Here is a 12,328-nt window from a genome sequence, read left to right on the forward strand (position 1 = left end):
TAACTGCGGTGCTTGGGGCAATGGAGGGATTGGGTGGCTTGCCCAGAGTCACGTGGCTGGGACTGAGCTCACAACCTCAAGGTGCTTAGGCAGCAACTCTAACCACCAGGTGACTTCCTCCCTTGAGGAATGATTGGGTGCTAATCAATCATTGGCATTAAATTAGCAACAATTTTAATTTACACACACATCTTGCTAGGCAGTATTTTATAAAGATACATGTGCACATTTTTTAGCAAAGGGGTGTGGCCATGAGAGGGGCATGGGTGGTTAAGGAGCACACACTACAAATGCTGCAGCATTGTAGAATTGGGGGGAATCTGCACCTGGTGGCATAGTGAGGGTGGGAGGCACCTGGGGCAGTGATGCTCCCCTCTTCCTCTTCTCCATCCACCATGCTCCTTCCCACCCCACCCCCTGCCGTGCACACTCCCCTTCCCTTTCCTCATACCTCCTTAGCTTCTCTGGCGTGAGCAGCATCTCTAACTTGCTGTCCACACCAGAAATGGCACTCGGTTCAGCGTGCTGTTCATAGAATATCTTTAAGTGCTCATTCCTTGGTGCCTGAGTTTGGGCGTCATTTATGAACTCTAGTTCTAAATGATGACATAAAACTTTAACTCTCTTTACACTATGCAAAGGTCTGTTCAAACAACACCTTCAAGTGTTTACAATTTTTTAAAATAATTACTCTCAGCCTGTGACACCCCAGGAAGCATATTCCAGAAGGCAGGCTCTGCAGCTGAAAATGAAGCACCATGATTGATAGCTAATCTGGCTTCCCAAGCAGATGTGACTAGCAACAGCTGATCTTCAGTATTTCAGCGCCCACTGGGGGACAACAAGGCCCTCTTTTACTAAATCGCAGTAGAGGTTTGTACTGCAGTCCGGGGCGCTAAATGCTGCAACACTCATCAAATTATATGAGATTCTGAACAGCGTCGGAGCATTTAGCGTTCTGGGCTGAATTAGAAACCTCTATCGCGGCTTAGAAAAAGGGGGAGCACTTTAAAATAAAGCAAAAAATTTAAAATCTAATCCTCCACATGACCTGTAGAAAGATGTTTAGCACCTAAATATGGCTTTATCATGCATACAAAATGTAAAATAATAATAGAAAAACCTCAGAATATTATGAATGTTCACATGTTTTTAAATGATAAAACATGATGTTGGAACTGACGGTTCACCTCTCCCTTGCTTAAAAGAACACTGTTTCTCTTGGGGTGCAGATAGTGGGTACAAATTAGCTGCAGCTTTATTAACAATATCACAAAAGCTAATATATAAAACATATTCTATAAGATCTAATATATGAACTGTGTCCTACAAAAACAAATGAGGAAGGTGCCCAGTCACTTTTATTGTTTATCAAGACTCAACATGATCATGTTTCGGCCCCAAATGGGCCTGCCTCAGGAGTCTGAAATCTGAGTGAAGGTATGTGCACTATTCTTAAAAAAAAAAAAAAAAATCAAAAGCCAATATTATGAAGAATTAAAAGTGTCTCCTTAAAGCCAATGTAGCAGTCCTTATAAAAGCTTGGTCACAATCCTGGTATACAATTTTCTCAAAAAGAGCAAAAACAAAAACATATTTAAACTACAGTTCATGGAGGAAAAGTCCATGGTCTGCTATTGAGACAGAAATGGGGGAAGCCCTACTTGCCCTGGGCTTGGTAGCTTGGAATATTGCTTCTATTTGGGTTTCTGCCAGGTACTTGTGACCTGGATTGGCCACTATTGAAAACAGGATACTAGGCAAAATGGACTATTGGTCTGGCTCATTATGGCTATTCTTATGTTCTTATACAGTCATATTTTCACAACTTTCACCTGTTTTACCCACTAATTCAGGTCCAGCTCGTTGTCCTTTATTGTCAATTATTAATATCACTAGTCTTTAAGCCCGTTACATTAACGGGTGCTAGTCCTTTTGATGTTGGGAAACAGTAGTCAGTTAGGTGTTCCACTAAATCCACACGTTTCTCCACCTGCTCAACTCTCCTGCCAATCTCACTCAATTCTTGGCAAATCTCTCTCAAAGCAGCCTGAACATCCATATGTACCCCCTCCTCAAAGAACCAAAACCTCCACCCCCTCCCCCTATTGTACTACCCTACCCATTCCTCCCTTGACCCACTCTTTCCTACTCCTTCCAACTTCAACTACTTCATTGCCTGCAACTTTGATCAATTGATATTGAACCGTTTGTAACTCTGATTAATTGATGTGAACTGCCTAGAACTCCCTGGGTATGGCGGTATACAAAAATAAAGTTATTATTATTATTATCATTTCAGATTTTAGGGCACGGAATCAGAAAATGAAATCCTTTGTAATGACCTCATCATCACTGAAAGCGCGGGGCAAATCATCGTCCTCTTCAGAGTCGGACTGCCTCGATGCCATTTTGTCAGGCCGCTCAACTTCTCTCCCAGCGTCCTCCGGTCACTTGCTTTTTCAGCAACGCATTTGAATTTCTCAAGACGGAACCTTAGTGAGCCGGGGGAGGAAGGCCGCCGCAGCCTCGCGCCTCAGATGAAAAAGTTCATTTTTTAGTTCAAAGCCGATGCCGCGGCTCCTCTCTCGATCCCCGCCTGGTATGGTTTGGGAGAGGAGCTGCGGCAGCGGCTTTGAACTAAAAAATGAACTTTGCCAGGTAATTGCAAGTGTTCAAGCCCGCTGTGAGAGAGAGAGATGCATGGTAAGCGCGCATGCGTACTCTTGTGGCCACATCCTGACAGATCAGGACTCAGGGAACACGGGGTAAGAGTGCGCATGCGCGCTTAGCATTTTATTATTATAGATTCTGATGCATCTATTGTACAATGTACACTGTACTATACCTGAGTTAGTGATGATCTGCTTGAGGGACCACAGAAAGCAAGCAATGAGTCATGACCCATTTGAAGCATTTCACCAGTGACCTGTGACCCATTGATTACATGACCCATTATCTATGACCCACCCACAATATAGTGAATATAATCAGTGACAATTCATTCTGTAACTGTTGCATAATTTACTTCAGCAGCTTGTTCTTATATCCTTCAAGGACAATTGACAATGCTTGTACAGTTTCAGGATCATGTTGTTGTGCCCTGATATGATGAGCATTGAAGGCACTTAAATGCCTTACACATTCGACAGATGAAGCGGGAATCACAAATATTCTCCTGGCTATGTCTGAAAGTATGGGAAATCGGTCACTCGGCTGCCCCCACCATCGAAGTGGGTCAAATTCTCCAGGAGGGGCAGTATGTGGAATCGTTTCCATAGTATAGTTCATTATCTCATCAAAAGTGCTGTCAGACAGTGGTACAACGTGTTTTGCTTGTGCATCACCCAAGGCCCTGTTGCTTTTGAGTCCAGCAGTTTGAAACCAGTCAAATGGATTGCTTCTCATCATCTTGGTTGCAAGTGCATTAATGACTCCTAATGTCGAAACAGAATTCATAACTTCACGTGCTGACATACTCGATGCTGATGGTGTTGTGAACATTTCTGGTTCATGCTCTGATGCTTCACTCGCCAGTGACATTACACTTTCTCTGGCTTGTTTGAGAAAGCCATCACGGTTGTAACGAGTGCGTACAAAGAGAAAGTCTCGTAAAGTGGGATCAAGGAATGTTCCAACAAAATGCAGCATATTTAAACTCCCCCAGTAGTTGCTGATTAAGGCTGCTAGAAACTCCTTCTTTAGCAGAGAAATCTGGGCACTGTCTGAAGCTTGTGGTTGCCATGCTTCATGAAGACTGTAAAACACAGGTAAGGCATTCTGCAGAGTTAGAACACTGGTGTATTCCAGAACATCAAAGAGAGCTGGGAACACATCTAAGAACAACACAACTTTGTATAGTAAATCAAAATCAATTTGAGCCACTACATCTTTTTTCCTATCTCTTAGAGCATGCAGAAGAATTTCACGGTTCTGGTAAATAGAAATAAACATTCTACCTAAGATATGCCATGGCCTTGTTTCACCACCGTGTTTTAGTAATGTAGGTAGAAGTGATTGTATTCCAGGTGCTTCGTTTATGTAATTGACGATCTCATGGCACAAACTATCAAGATGACGAAGACTGGCATCTAAAGAAAGAATCTTTTTCCAGGCTGTATTTATGGACATATTTAGGTGATGACAGGAGCAATCTACAAGGGTCTTTGCAGCAACAATTTTGGAACCTTTATTGATTGTGCATGGTGTATTGAACAAACTCAACCTCAGTTCATTTAACGTTTTGTCAACAAATTTCTGTATATTTTGTGCCTTGTGTCTCTCTGTCACGCTTGTACATGGCATGTTTCACCTGTCAGTTCTGAACCCAAAAAAATGTGAAATCACGATATGAATTCTTATTGATGTCATCCGTTGTTATATCAGTGCAGAAAGATACAGCATTTTGTTTAGCTGCAAGAGAAACTTGCCTTGTTTTGATTTCTTCTCGGCATTCCTTCATTATATCAAATACAGCATTTCTAATGGTGCAAGACCCATATAAAACATCATCGATGCTTATATTGCCATGTTTGCTACCAATATAAATCATAAGCTGAACCAAGGAACGAAATCCTGGATTGTCAACAATAGCAAAGGAGCTACCAGTCTGTACCACAAGCCGCACCTCAGCTTCCTTTACAGCTGCTCTCTTTGATTCACTGAAATTCTTACCCAGAACTTGCTTTACGCAACTAGCCATTGTCGGTTGCTTACCAAAACTGGTGAAACAAGACTTCAAATGATCTTTCATATTCTTTGTTCCGTATAGTTTTACTGAGCCGTCTTCACACCTGGATTTGTACCTTATACAGGTGTAACACACAGTCCACCCAAATACCCAAATTTCTTAGTTTCCACAACACGGAATTTCTTCCAGACATCAGATTTACCATCTGTATTCTCTTTCAATATCACCTGTCCTTTACTCATCTTCTCTTTTAAACTATCTGATGTCCACGTTACATGATTTGGTTCTTCTTTGCACTTAGTTTCATCAGACATTTTAAACAAAATTATTCAATACTTACACACTGAAACTCAGGGCCAAAATAAGGCATAGGCTAACTAGACACGTGCTAAGGGTCCAAAGATTTAAGGGGTCCTGTCAGATGTGCTCAGGACTCAGGAGGTGAGGCTTGCTAGCTGTCTGGATTTTTTTTTTTTGTTAAGACTGTACAAATTTGTAAATTATCTGCCTCAAAGCCAGAAGAATGGCTATAGTGTGTGGATATTTTTCAGTTGAGCACTCTGGTGACAGGTCAATTGCGCGCAAGACAATCGCGCGCCGACAAAAATGCACAGACAACTCAGCGCAAAGACGTCTTGCGCTCAGTTGTCCCGATCGTGCACATTACAGAAAATAATTTGCGCTCAATTGTCTTGCGCTAGCTTGTCTTCGCGCTCAGCTGTCCTCGCGCTCAATTGACTAGTGCTCACTTGTCTTACGCTCAGTTGTCCGCGCGCGATTGTCTAGCGCGCAATTGTCTAAGAACCGAGCTCTCTATAGCCTTGCAATCCTCCCCCCTTTCAGCATGGGGACTGAGATAGGATGCAGGTAACACTGCTCTAGTCACAGGAAGGAGGGGCTAAGGCAAGCCGCAAGTGCTGGAGTAAGGGGAGGGGATGGGGCGGAACCCTGCATGGGGCTTTGGAAAGAGCTGTGGAACCAGTGAACGTTCTGAGGGGGAGGGGGATTCTTGAAAAGAAGTGGGAATTTAAGAAGAATTGGAGAAAGAGTGAAAGGTCTACTGCAGGCTGAGAAAAAGAACTAGCAGCCTAATACAAGAATTTTAATGGCGAGCAGAGCTGGGGGAGGATGCAATGCCTACATAAACATTTGAGCAGCAGGACAGCACTAGAAAAGAGCACAGGCACTTGTGTATGTTTTGTTGTCTCTGTTGAGGGGGGGGGAGGGAAGGTCACAGCAGTTTGATATAGAGTTTCCTTTGAAAATCTGGGTTGCAGTGGAGAAGTCTAATGGTACATGTGTATTTGTGCACATATGAGATAAAGAATAATGTTTTCAGCCCAGGAAATTAACTCAGATGTTAAGGGCTAAGCTGTGGTTTTAGCGCATGCTACATTGCCGTACGCACTACACGCTAACGCCTCCATAGAGCTTGCGTTAGGATTTTCGTGTAGCACGGGGGTTAGCGCGCGCTAAAAACCCTAGCGCACCTTAGTAAAAGAAGCCCTAAGTTCCCTGGGCAAATCCCATTGAGCACTGACTCAATACTGCCTCTACTCTGTCTTCTTTCAGAAGTATCAAAGAAAGCTACTTGTTTTATTCCTTCTTCCATCTGTGAGGCTTTTTTTTTTCATAAGTAAAACCTTTATAGTTCTGCTTGCACTTGTCATGTATATTTCTTTCTTTCTTATGTAACCTTGCCCAGTTTTTCGTGTACATATGCCACTGTTCTGCTTGTTTCTGTATATATATCTTTGGCCATGTATTGTATTGATGATTGGTTTCTGCTTCAATAAATATGATATTACAAAAAAAAACAAAAACAAACCAAACCTTTATACTTATACCTCAGATACATTGGCAATAAACTTTATGGGGCTCATAATAATGGCGGAATATGGTAATGGCGGAATAGAAATCACGAATGTAATGTAATGTAATAATAATAATTTTAAAAAAAAGTCTAAAAAGTGGCCTAAATGGCTACATGGACGATCAAAAAGCCTGATTATCCAAGTACCCATAAACAAAGCTGGTTTTACACTTATCTAAAACCAGCTTAGGCCTTTCCCCTGCCTCTAAACACATAGAGCGAAAAGAGGCGTTTTTAGAGGCGGGGAAAGGGCAGGGGGTGGGCCGACCTACACCTAGGCGTAGAACAGGTATAACCAAATGTTTTGACAGGTTGCCTAGTCGGCACGTATACGTTTTGACTTAGACCAAGTCAAAACAGGTATAAGTGCCGAAAAAGGGGCCGCTGAGCTGCTCGCTGCAGCTCAGCGGCCCCCGCAACCTGCCTATCGCTGCAGGAGAGATGGCTCCTTTTGGACTTTTTTTTTGATAAAGGACATTTTCCCTGCTTCTACTTTCAACATTTAAGGCCTTAGGCCAAAAGGGGACTTAGACGTGTTTTGTTTTTTTTAATTATGTCCCTCTATGTATTTATTTAATTTGTTTTCTATCACATTGTCCCTAATGAGCTCAGAACGGGTTACAGGTTAAACATATATATTACATAACAGGTTTCAATTTGACATAATTACAGTACAAGTTTACAATACAAAATTGTATCCTAACGATACAAACTTGGGGTCTAGTAACCGATAAATATAGAGTTTCCAGGTTACAATTTGCCATAGTTATCCTTAACAGTGCATGTTTTTTCAATACAAGTTTTTATCCTAATGTGACACATTGGGATCTAGTGCCAATGTACATTTCTCTGTAATCGATTGGTCATGGGCAGTTAATGGCTGTTACTCCTCCTCCCTTTTTGTATGTATGGGAGCCTGCTAAAGCTTGACAGCCTAAGGGACTCCATCATTGTCCTTAGGCCAGGTTTTAGTAATCAGGACTATGTCTCAGTTATCTGTGAGGTCATTTAGTATGACGCCTTTGTTCTTTACTGATCTGGCATTTATGAGGGTGATAGATACGTTTTTAGTTATCGGGGTGTATGAGAAAATGGGGATTTCTCTTAGGTTGCGGGGGCTATGTTGGGAGTTTTTGGGCCAGCATATCTGCCCTGGTTGACGATGACTGGGATAGGAAAGCACATGATGGGTATAGTATTTGGGTTGTTGAATTATATTTTTAATTTTGTTACCTTTATTCTGTGTAGATTGGATTTGGTTGGGTAATAGGTGGAGGGTGCTGAGGGTGACTGGTGGGTGGATCTATATATGTAATGTGAGCCTGGGGGTGGGTGTGTGGGCCTAAGCTGAATTCACAGTACAGCTGCGGAGACTATCTCAAGAGATCTTCTGGAAGGTAGTCTATACTTTTACAAGGGGCATTTTTCAGAAGTAAGTGTCCCTGGTAGAGAGTCAAAAGTAGCAAGAGATGAAAGTTGTTTTCCAGGTGGAAATAGACGGATTTATATGAGAGCAGGAAAGTTTATGAGTCAGTACACCCTTGTACCAGAGGCAGTAGAGGGTGAGAATTACTTGCTCAACTTCCCTGGTTCTCAGCCTGGTTCTGCAGAACTGCAAAGCTACCTAGCTCCAGGAGGGAGACTTTTTTGGCTAGTGCTTTTATTGACCATACATCCCAATTCAGAGTGCTATTTGTAGACCCTGATACTACTAATTGAACTCAGCACTTCAGGTCCCATGTATCAGGATAGGTTAGTCAGAAATCCAGGACTGGCTCAGAATTATTTGGTAAATTGGCAGCTCTCCAATTCTAACCATTACACCTTTCCATGTACTTGCTTAGTCTTGTCTAGTCTCCATGTCTCTCACAAATTATGACTGCTGCAACACCACAGCTAAGCTCTGCACTTTATTACTTCTGGAGAGGTGGTGGTGATGGCGTGTTGGAAAAGAAGTAAATCTGGGCTGCATAGCAGGGGGCCTAAGGCTCAATATAGTGCTAATCTAGACCTCTCAAAACTTGTACAATAATATTTGAATTTCTTTTAGTGGGCTTTGCATAATAGCCATGTCAACATGCTGGAATACACCCCGTTCACTCTGATTGACTAGACTAATCTAATCTAATCTAATCTAAATCTTGGGTTTATATACCGCATCATCTCCGCAGATGGAGCTCGACACGGTTTACATGGTTAGGGAAGGAACGGAACTCCAGTGGAATTATATAAGTATGAGAGAAGAGAGGTTGGTGTGAGAGTGCCAGGAGCGGGACGGGGTTACGTTCTGGAGAAGAGCCAGGTCTTCAGATGCTTACGGAATGGTAGAAGGGGGCTCAAATTGCGGAGAGGGGAAGGGAGACTGTTCCAGAGCTGAGTGATTCTGAAAGGGAGGGAAGAGCCAAGTTTACCAACAAGGGAGATGCCTTTTAAGGAGGGGTAGGATAGTTTTAATTTTTGAGTGGATCTAGTGGAGGTTGGATTTGAGGAATTCCAGGATAGAGGGATAAAAGGAGGAAGGATACCGTGGAGGATCTTGAAGGTTAGGCAGGCACATTTAAAGTAGACCCTGGAAATAACGGGAAGCCAGTGGAGTTTGGATAGGAGCGGTGTGACATGGTCAAATTTACTTTTTGAGAAGATAAATTTGGCCGCGGTGTTCTGGATTAGTTGGAGTCTGTGGAGGCTTTTCTTTGTTAAGCTTAGGTAAATGGAATTGCAATAATCCAATCTGGAGAGGATAATGGATTGTACGAGGACGGCAAAGTGTTTTTGGTGGAAGCAAGATCTCACTTTCCTCAGCATGTGAAGGCTGCAAAAGCATTTTTTTATCAGGGAGTTGAGGTGGTCGTTGAAGGATAATGATGAATCTATGGTGATGCCCAGAACTTTGCTAGAGAATTCCAGCTGTAGAGAGGAGCCTGTGGGCAGTGGGATGGAAGTGGGTAATTGATCAAGTTTAGGGCCGAGCCAAAGTAGTTTAGTTTTGGACTCGTTCAATTTCATTTGTACAGTGTGAGCCCAGGATTGAAGTTTGGTTATGCAAGAAGAAATGTTAGCTGCGAGATTGGTGAGGTTCGCGTCGATCTCGATGAGGACCAGGATATCGTCGGCGTAAGTGTAGAGTGTTTCTAGGGGGGATAGGTGGAGAAGATTCAGGGAGGACATATAAATGTTAAAGAGGATGGGAGAAAGGGGGGAGCCTTGTGGGACTCCACAAGTCGGTTTCCATGGGGAGGAAGAGGAACCATGTTTGGTGACGGTGTAAGAGCGAGAACGTATGAAGTTCGAGAACCAGTCAAGGACTGTAGAACTAATGCCTATCTCGGAGAGTAGGAAGATTAGAATGTCATGGTGGACAACGTCAAAGGCAGCAGAGAGGTCGAATTGAAGGAGAACGGCAAATTTTTTGTGAGAGTGAAATTGTTGGATCTTCGAGATTAGGGAGGCCAGGAGGGTTTCGGTACTGAAGTTGGGTCTGAAGCCGTATTGATAGGGTAGGAGGACAGAGAATCTTTCCAGGTAGGCTGAGAGTTGGGAGGAGACGATGGACTCTAGCAATTTGGTTAGACTAGATTCTAGATTCTCCCTCCCCATCTGTAACTCATCTTGAACTTTCAAAGGAGTCAACAAGCAAGGAGGGGGGAGGTCCACAAGATCAGCAGCAGCCCCCTGGGCCTGCTAAGTTCATATGGTTCTCATGCAGTTCACCTAAACTGCTAAAAGTTGCCAAATGATTCAGATTCTCAGACTGTGCCACTTACACACAAGACTTGGATTCAGATTTAACTATGAAGTGGCACATGACATCACACACACACACACACACACACAACAAGATTGTTAAAGACTCAACTCTTTGATAGGCTGGTATCTTAATGCATTCTGCTTCATTTTTTTCAATCAAGTTCCTTATATTCAACTTGATGTATTTGATCTGTTCTATGTATTACTTCTTTCCCTGCCATGCCGGTATTTTCTGCATTATATTGTAAATGCTTTCTGTCTTTATCTGTTTTTAAGTCCATTATTCTAATTTGTATTTTATCTGTATCCCATGTATTAGCTCACCTTGTTGCGAACCGCCTAGAACTTTTTCGGTATGGCGGTATATAAGAATAAAATGATTATTATTATTATTAACAAGAAACATTGCAATCTCATCCCAAATGAAATCATTTGCGACACACAGTTCCAAACATGGCTGTTCTCTGAGGTGTTTAGGGAAATGGCAAGGGATCAGACATAAAGGATTTTAATATATAATGTTTGTTGGTAAATAATACGGATTAGGGTTGACTTGAACTGATCTAAAGTTGTAAATTTTTGGGTCTGCTCAGGTCTTCTTCAGGTGCTGAGGAAGCTTGAGGAAAGGACCTACTCTAAGTAGTTCCACATCTTTCCTTCACATCCCAATCACTTTAAAACTGATCTTTCTTTGATAATAAAAGCTCTCTCAAAACTGTCTGGGTAGATAGGGTGGGAGCGGCTACAGTAAAGGAATGTTCAGAGCAAGCAATGGGTCAACAGGTCATGGGGTCAGCAGGTGAAATGAGTTGAAAATGTGCTGGTCAGACGGCTCATGAGTCTATATATTCAAAATGTGATCCATCTTTTAAAACTAAAGGCCTATATATTCAAACTCAATTTAAAATTATTCCACAATCATCTATTATGGTGGCCATTTCGAGGTGTGAACATGTGGGAATGGCATTCTCCCTGTTAAACAGTTACAGAATTGTCATTGATTATATTAAATATATTAGGGTGGGTCATAATAGGTCACATAATTGATGTGTCAAGGGTCACTGCTTACATGGGTCAAATGGATTATGAGTCAGCATGCAGAACCCAGGGAATGTTAAGTACTCTGGGGAAACCAGGTTGTGCTTTTTCTTTCTGATCGGTTTGTTGATCTCTTCTTCCCCTTTATTACTGGCAGTCCAAAGCAAATGGATAAGACCCTTGGTTTTATTTTTCTTTCTTTTTGCTAGCAATGGATGCTTTTGTCTATTATGAGTACCATAGATATTTCTGTAACAGATTTCTTTCTTTTGTCAGTATTTTGCATTTAATACAGAAACATTGGTCAGTTCGGTTCAGTCTGGCCTATCCAACCACTTTGTTGATTTTCTTTTACAGAACGTTATTGTTGGCATGCTAGTGCATCCCTTCTTCTTCTGATTAGATATTGATGATTTTTGTGTATAGGCACAGAAATAGTACACGTTAGATGAAAGGTACAGTTCTTGCTAAAGAAAATGCATACATGTAACACAAGTCTACATTTGCCTACTTTCAGATTATATCACTGGAATTCTGGTTTCTCTACAAGAAAAGGCATTTTATTTATTTAAAATTATGACAAACAGTTGCTTTAATTTTAGTTACAGGTTCGGTATATGCAAAACCAAAGTATTACCCCAGTTCTCATAATAACCGGGTATCTTTTAAGCACAGATTGTGTTTCCTTGCATTGTTCTGGTCTTCTGTTTGCAATGCAAATTATGGTTAGGGGGAAAGAGAGCGAGCAAATTTAATTTTCCGAAATCTACAGAAAAGACTGCGCTGCTCTGTGCCTAATTTTTCAGTGCATAGTTCACATTAAAAAAAAAGAAAGCGATTCTTTTGCCTTGTAATGTACCTACTTGCTGCTTCTGTTTTGTTTGTAGCTCTGAACCTCAGCCTGACCCCTGGCTGCGCATGCGCGTAGCATGCCCAGCTGCTGGAAGCCGATGCTATGCTTGCTACCCAGGCGATGTCAT

General features: G+C 42.0%; 1 protein-coding gene across 1 annotated transcript in view; it reads right to left on the reverse strand.

The window, feature by feature from the left end:
* The window catches only part of GPN3 (GPN-loop GTPase 3), a 28,382-nt gene extending 16,058 nt beyond the window's left edge, over positions 1–12,324 (reverse strand). The window contains exon 1 of the mRNA XM_033957276.1: positions 12,212–12,324. The gene's annotated coding sequence lies outside the window, so the exon portion shown is untranslated. The remainder of the gene's footprint in view (positions 1–12,211) is intronic.
* Positions 12,325–12,328: the final 4 nt, after the last annotated feature.

The sequence above is a fragment of the Geotrypetes seraphini genome, chromosome 8 (genome assembly GCF_902459505.1).
Source record: "Geotrypetes seraphini chromosome 8, aGeoSer1.1, whole genome shotgun sequence".
Lineage (NCBI taxonomy): Eukaryota > Metazoa > Chordata > Amphibia > Gymnophiona > Dermophiidae > Geotrypetes > Geotrypetes seraphini.